Source organism: Adiantum capillus-veneris, chromosome 23 (assembly GCF_014529385.1).
Source record: "Adiantum capillus-veneris isolate H3 chromosome 23, ASM1452938v2, whole genome shotgun sequence".
Classification (NCBI taxonomy): domain Eukaryota; kingdom Viridiplantae; phylum Streptophyta; class Polypodiopsida; order Polypodiales; family Pteridaceae; genus Adiantum; species Adiantum capillus-veneris.
The window spans coordinates 85,591,755-85,599,916 of record NC_140953.1 but is presented as its reverse complement, the minus strand read 5'-3'; the positions used below and the strand labels follow the sequence as shown (position 1 = coordinate 85,599,916).

The 8,162-nt window shown below is 44.9% G+C and overlaps 1 pseudogene; it reads left to right on the top strand.

Annotated features, from left to right (window-relative positions):
• The first annotated feature begins 4,474 nt into the window (after positions 1-4,474).
• On the top strand, positions 4,475-7,816 carry LOC147428100 (uncharacterized; annotated as a pseudogene).
• Positions 7,817-8,162: the final 346 nt, after the last annotated feature.

Below are 8,162 nucleotides of genomic sequence, written 5' to 3'. Positions count from 1 at the left end.
GCACGAAGACCTACGACCAAAAACTGACCATAGCGGCGTGTCAGCTCGACCAAATCAGATTGGATTTGAATTGTAGCATGTCCTAACATAATAGAACCCTTCTATACCATCAGTTCACCATTCGGCAAGGGTCAAGGGGTCCCCAATAAAAAAGCTAGGTTTTTGGCAAATGCTAGAATTTCGATCTGACTCCACACATAGCTTGCCTACGAGGTTCGTATACAATGTATATGATTGGTTTAGTAAAACCAATCAAGCAAACACTACAAGAGGTTGTGTGCTCTTGTGACGCTGTTAGCGACGGAAATACACTGGGTTTTTATAACCCCCGGCGTCGCTAAAAACGTCGCTAATAGCGTCGCTATATGCGTCGCTATAACCGTCGCTATATAGCAACAGTCATAGCGACGGTTATAGCGACGTTTACACAGAAGTCTATAGCGACGCTCATAGCGACGCTACAGAGCCATAAATAGCGACGCCCGAGAGAATTTGTTTTTGGTGACAGGGCATTGAATGCCCTGCCACCCATCAACCATATTGTACTTGATTCACTTTTTTAAAAAAGTGCAAGGGTAGATAATAGACCCAAAATAGTCACCCACAAGACCCATTGTTTGCAAAATTGACAAGCGTAAAATTGACAATTGTACACATCATAGGCAAAATGAATTGATTGGCAAATGTAATAATGACAATTGTACAACATCATAGGCATAAAGAATTGATTGGCAAAATGAACTGCGGTGACAAATGTAATAATATACATGGTTCAAAAAGACGTATAAAATCCGTCTCATGATACATAAGCTATGAGAAACCCTAAACTAATGCTATCTAGCTACGGCTAAACTGACGTCGTCTACTCAGACGTCTCATCGCGTCCGAGCGGCGTATCTGTCGGATTCTGCAAAAAAAGACAATAAGACAGCTTTCAGTAAGTATAAACATATAACGACATTTATAAAACAATACAAAAAATAGAAAAGAGTAAACCCTAATACTAACCATGCCGCCGCGAGAACTGAGAATGTCCATCAGGGCGTTTAAGCCCTTCCTGCCTGCGTACTCGCGCTCGTACGGTGTGGGATCACGTCCTGTCATCGACCACTGTCAAAACATACAAAGAATTCATTATGTTAGAATTAAAAAACTCATAAACCCTAAACTATCGAACATAAAGAGCAATGCGAAAACACTTACAAAATCGGCCTCAAATGATGCCCATCCACCGCTCCCCAAGTGGTGCGAGCTCCCTGCCTCTACTCGCGCTCTGGTTGCATCCTTTTGTTGCTTCCACTTGTTGGGATTCTCGCGCGCTGCTTTTTTCGCATTCTTCCAATCTTCTTTGGCCAGCCAATCTGGCCTGTTCCACCCATGCTTGATTTCTTTTTGCACTTCGGAACGCTTGTGTTTGCAGTATTCGCACATTCGAATCTTCATCAGGTCTTCATGGAAGCGCTGATCTCGTGTTGGAACGGGAAACTCATCATAAAGTATGATGATGACTCTGTTTTTTAAATCACTTGGTACTTCACTCCATTTGTTTAGTATGTAGTGTCTAAACAGCTGAGAGCAAAGACCACGCATGCGCGAGATCACCTTCTTGCCGTCATCATCCATGATGATGCTGCCGCTGAAGTCGACGGAGTAAGGCAAGCCCTCTGGCCGGTGACGCGTGAACCTGGGTGTCCCGGCAGGGCTCTCTAGCGGCGTGTTGATGGGGGTACGGACGTCAGGTGTCTCCACCGGCGTCTGGGCCCCGAAGCGAGGAGTGTCGAGTGGGGTGGCTCCTGGCGGAGTAGGTAGAGGTGTGTAGCTGCTAGGAACAGTCAGCCGTGCAAAACCTGGCGTAGATGGCGATGCTGTGGCTGGTGTGGGGGCGGGCAAAGAAAGGGAGCGTAAAGAGCCTCGTCGAACACTAGGCGGTGTGGAGGTATCGGTGGCGGAATCCCCACAACAACCGCCACCGCCACCACTAGAGCGTTGGTGTCTAGACGAGTGTGAAGCTCGTCTCGTCGACGCCGAAGCTTCGAAAAGGCCACCAAGGTACACTATGCCAAATCACACGATTGCCACCACTTTCACACAAGTTCTAAAGTCAAGAACCCGGCAACCAATGGACCACGCTGGTACAAGTAAGTTATGTCGATCCATAATAATGGCTATAGCCTCGCTATGGAATGATGCAGATACAGGTCAAAGCGGTGGAGTCAGTGTTACATGCCGATAGCAGCAAGCTTGATCATGATGTGTATGCCAGATGTGGCAATTAGCATCTCAAGTATTGGTTTTTGGTCGCTAATGGTCGAAGTGCTTGCAGATGCATGAACACAGTCTTCATCTCCTCTATGGTTCGACCATTGGCTTGTCACTTGAAGATTTTTACAGATCCATTTCACGTTAAAGCTAGGACGAGGCCATCTACCATGATTACATTAAGGGTCGAAGCATCCAATGCTTGTAGCGGCAATATCTACGAATATCAAAGACATGGTTTGGTTCTAGAAGGCCAATTGTTATCTTCTTGCGGCCGTAAAAGCTGGGTTGTCTTCAAATGATTGTAAAATTTTCAAAGCTTTTGGAGGTGATCGGCATCCGGTGGGAATGGCAGCTCAGTCGCAGGTTAAATGGCCTTGCTATTTTTATAAAAAAAACAACTTGGTCGTCCTCAGGCGGGTCAAAGACCAGCGCCACCTGTGGACGATCAGAGGCAGTTGTGTAAACCACATGGGCAAGAAGCAGGGCCAAAGTTTGCATGTGTGTCAGTTGGAGGTACTGCCGAGAGGGTCGGAGGCGGACATGGGCTCGCCAGGACGAGTGGCTTCATTGTTGGTGCATGCATGGCAAGGAGAAAGTGGCACCATCTAATTGCGCCGTCATCGGGCATTTGCCAAGTTTTGAAGGGGTATGTGGTGGCCATGCAGGGGCGGAGCATGTCTATGGCCAGTAGGTAGCGCAACCAGTTGACTGGAGGGCCGGATGGCAACGAAAAGATAAGAAAAGAGTGGACCCGCTGTGGCATCCATGCAAGGGCTGAGTCTATCCATGGCCAACAAGTGAGGGTAAGTTCAAAAAACAAGTTGAAAGAGCGTGCGGGGGGTCTTTTGGCCGGTTAAGGGACTAGCTAAGGACAGTTTTGAGGCCGATGGAGGAGTTGTAGGAGAGGGAGAACGAGCTGATTGTAGTTTTTGTGCGATTAAGGAAGGGAGTGAAGGGGTTTGAAGGTGAGTGAGGAGTAGCAAAGCGCTGCTGAACAGCTTGACAGAAAAGGAGTTGGTGGTAGCATGCATGGTTGCTCTCATCCAATCATAAAATCGCCATCAAAAAACGCCTTCAACCGAGTCTTAAGGGGAGCATTTGTTTGAGGATATCGACCTCTAGTTGAAGACGAACGGCATTCCGAAATGAACGACTAACCTTGTCGCAAGCTCTTCATACTTAAGGTTGTGCTGTAAGAGGAAAAATCAACATCATTGAAGGCAATTCTTGCCGATCGACAATCGCATTAACTTCTCGTTCTCAAGTTTTCTTTGTTATTTGAAGGATCGATGACACCAGCTTAGTTTTGTATATGCTCCTTTGACAGCTATCATAGTTCCAATTTCAAGATCCACACTCTATTTGCATTATCCACCTTGTCTGGGCATCTTTCTTTTCGTGCTAGGTTTCAATTTGTGTGAGTTCTCCGAATTGTGTGTGTAAGCAGAGAGAAAGAGAGAGAAGGGTGGGTACTCTGTGTGCAAAAGGGAGCGAGAGACGATCTTAGTGGTTGCGACTATGTTATCTGGCTTGAAGTATATGCTATGTGCTGGGTTATTAATGAGTTCATGCTGCTAAGGTGCATCGGATTGGGTGCGTGTAATCAAGAATTGTTCAAATTACTAGCTTGTTAGTAAAGTCATACAGAAAATAGTGTGTGAGTCTGTCTATCTGTGTGGTTAGGGGTGCTGTGAAGTCACTGGGCTATAGAGAGGCATTCACTCAGTGTGCTGGTGCTTTTCCCATTTCCCCCTTTCCATCAGTGGTGCCCCCACTCAGGACCCGATGATCTCTTTGAAGAAAACAGTGCAAAGATCAACCGAAGGATACCATGGCAGCTGAAAGCTATGGACCTATTTTTACAGGTGAGGAGGATTGAGTCGAATGGATTGCAAACTTTGAATTATACATGCTATCATTGGGGATGCCTAATGAAGACATCAAGATGGACAATATTCCATTTGTGTTACGTGTCAAGGCGAAAGCATGGTTTGATACATTGCAAGGCGAGCCGCGACACGCATGGCCGGCTCTACGGACCAGCTCCTTACAACATTTTCGAAAGGAAGTATTACCTATGGATATGGACACGAAGCTAAAAGCTCTTAGACAAGATGTAAGTGAAGAATTTACTGTTTTTCTTAATCGGTTTGAAGAATGTTGGGTAGAATTAGCCACATCAATGCAATTGGCCAACGGTGACTATTTCAAGATGGACAAATTTATGTCATGCCTACATACAAGGTACGAGAAAAGATGGATTTTGAAAGCCCTGAGAACTACAACAGTGCTATAGCAATTGCTCGAGCAAAGAGCAGGAAGATCAAGAAGAAGATAGAACAAGGTATGATGGGATACGAGCAGCCACAAAGCCCTCAAGGGGAGGTTCGTGCAGAGGATCAAGCAAATCGTGGAGTTGCAGCTATTCCTCAACACTGGGTACGTACTGTTCAAGATTTATTGGAACATATGCAAGAGCTTCGTTTGAGTGTGATGGACAGAGGGCAGCAAAGAGTGGGCAGAGGAAGAGCTAGGCAGTTGCTATAATTGCGGTGAAGAAGGACACTACGCACCGGATTGCCCGCATCCACCAAGGGAAAGAGGAGGTATGTACCCACTATTTGTAAGAGGGAGAGGACAACGGAAATTCAACGGGCAAAGAGATCAACAGTCTGACAATCTTGTGCCTCATGCTCCTCAAGGTAATGAAGAAGTTCATCGTGTTAACATAATTGGAGTAGATGAGCAGGTAGTGGATGTTTTGGCCAACAAGAGGGCACATGAAGGAAGAGAGACAGAGAGAGAACGGGAAACTAGAGCTCACAAAGGCAAAGGGTAGGTCGACGAAGGTAGAGAGCTGCCAAAGACGCGCAAAAGAACAAGGAGGCGTAAAATCAAGCAATCCAACTACCAACTTGGAAGGGATCATCCCGAATATCACTTGGTGAGTGATGTCAAGAACCAAAAGGCTAATATTACTTTCGGTCAACTGCTTGCCTTAAATCCTAAATTGCGACCTCAGTGGTCTACTAGTGCTAGCACCAGGCTTCCACGGGACAAAACAAGAATACATATTGTGGGGAATCTAGCATTGAGGGTTGGGAGGCCAGCGGATGTGCTTCCACTTGTTCATGCTCTTATTGAAAAGAAGATGCAGGTACAAGCATACATCGATGGAGGGGCCCAGGTGTGTGTCATGACAAAATTTGCCATGAAGGATACAGGAGTTAAAGTAGTGGTAAGATCTAATGTGCGAATGAGGATGGCCAACCATACCAAGGCCAGGTGTTTGGGCATAGCACAGGATCTGAAGGTAAAAGCTATGGTTGTTGAATGCCTTATTGATTTTTTTGTCATGAAAGCTGGCGACAATGCTTACCCTATCATATTGGGTAGAACATTGCTTCTTGCAATGGGAGCCAAGCAGGATTGGGGAAAAGGGGTGTTTACTTTATTTGACAAAGAGAATGATAGACATGTGATACTTGCTCTACAGACAAGGGAGAGTTGCTCTCATCCCATGGTGAAGGATGAGGGAGATGATCCTACAACAAGCTACGAATACAAAACGGAGTCAACGTATGATGAAGGATACACAGATACATAAGAGGGAAAGAGTGATGATGATCTCCTTCATGTTGATGCTGATCTCTTTGGGGTTTTATCGATAACTCTATTCCAAAAGAAGGTATGAAAGCTCAAGTTTCCCCTATTGATGCCCAAGAGGTAAGATATATGCTATGAGAATACTTAACAAAGCAAGAGAAGGAAACTTATGTGCAACTCTGTGCATCCTATCCTAATTTGTTTGCCACTGAGTATAAAGATTTGCGAGGTGCCAAGGAAGTCAAACACATGATCATACTCAAGGAGGGGCATAAACCAAAGGTGCAAAAGCTAAGGAGGTTAGGGTAAATTCAACAGGAGGCTCTCTCGCAAGAAATCAACAAGCTATTGGATGCAAGTATTATCTATCCCGTGCAAGAATCTGAGTGGGTCTCCCCGGTTGTCATAACACCCAAGAAGAACGGAAAATGGTGAGTGTGTGTTGATTATAAGCCTTTAAATGCTGCAACCAGGCGGAACTATTATCCTTTACCCTTTCAGGATGAAATTTTAAATCAAGTTGCAGGTCACGAAAGGTACTCTATTATGGACGGATTCTTTGGGTACTTCCAGATAGGCATTGCACTTGAAGACCAGTTGAAAACTACTTTCATTTTTCCATGGGGCTGTTTTGCCTACTGCAGGATGCCCTTTGGCTTGGTGAATGCTTATGCAGCTTTTCAAGATTGGATGAATAAAGTGTTTAGTCCCTACCTTGGTAAGTTTGTCATAGTTTTCATGGATGACATAGGGTGTTACAGCTCTAGGAATGATCATTTGTCAAAGTTAAAGTTATGTTTTCATCGGCTGGATGAAGCGGGTGGTCAATTGAGTCCCAAAAAATGCAAGCTAGCTCAACCTCGAGCTCATCTGCTAGGGAATGTGGTCTCACATAATGGTATTGAAGTTGATCCGGAAAAGGTAAAGGCTCTTGTGTTGATGGAGCCTCCCAAAAGTGCTACAGGTATGGCATCATTTGTGCATAAGTTGAAGTACCTCTCTCGCTTCTTTTGGATGGTTTCGCAGTATGTATACCCTCTTCAAAAAATGAGTCAACAGGTTCATGGCTTTTAATGGAATGAGGACACACACATAGCTTTTGACAGGGTTAAAGAAATCTTATGTCAATTGCCTACTATTTGTCCTCCCAACCGTGAGGATGATTTGTATATTGCTATGATAGTGGGTACAGTTGCAATTGGTGCAGTCCTACTACAAAAGGTAGGGCAGTGTTAGAAACCTGTCTACTTTGAGAGTCGGGTCATCAGTCCAGGAGAGATGTCTTACACAGAGGCTGAGCAATGGGTGATGACACTAGTGTTTGTTTGTAGGAAGTTCAAAGTGCATTTAATTGTTCACAAGTTTTATGTACTTACTTCTAACAATTTATTACTTGAAGTGGTGCTTCACCTACGACCAGGGAGGTGCATTATGAAGTGGGTGCTAGAGTTACAAGAGTTTGATTTTGAGTTTAAAATTGATCACACTTGCACGTCACATCTCGCAGACGGGCTAGTAAATAAGGGTGTGGATTTGCCTATGTATCCCAGGGTGGTTCAAGAAGAGGCAAACGATGAATCGGATCTAAAAAGAGCTTCTGTCATGTGGTTCAACTTACAGGAGGGTTGTCCAAAAAGACGGAGGCGGAGTCGTTATACAGGACACAATTTTTTCAAAGCTTATGATTTGGAGGATGTGCATACAAACAACGAGGCAGAGTACTTGGTTCTCCACTTGGGCCTTAAGCAGTGTATCGAGTTTGGGATATCCAGGCTCATAGTGAAGGGAGATGCTCTTTTGGTTGTCAAACAACTCTTAGGGTAATGGCAGGTGAAGAGGGATTCTCTCAAGGATTGGTTTTTTACTATTAAAAGGTTGTTGAAGTTTTTTGAAGTGGTGCAATTCAAGCATGTTAGGAGGGAGCAAAATCAAGAAGCTGACCAGTTAGCCAGTAGCTGAGTACAGCTACATGTAGCAGGTTTATACGTGACTCCGGCCAGCTATGAAGGTAGGGAAACACTGAAAGATGTTGATGATTTCTTGAGCTCAGGTCAAGGTCCCGTAGGCATGTCCAAGCTACAAAGAAAAAGGATTACCCAAAAGGCTAGCAGGTTCACTTTGATAGGTGAAGACCTTATGGTATACGGCCATGATGGAGTATTGAGGAGAGTTCTCTACAAGGAGGAGATCGGCATGGTTTTGACACAATTCCATGAAGAAAGCGGGCATCAAGGTAAGGATCACGTACTCTTTCGCATTCTCAGAGCAGGTTTTTGGTGGCCATCTCTTGTACG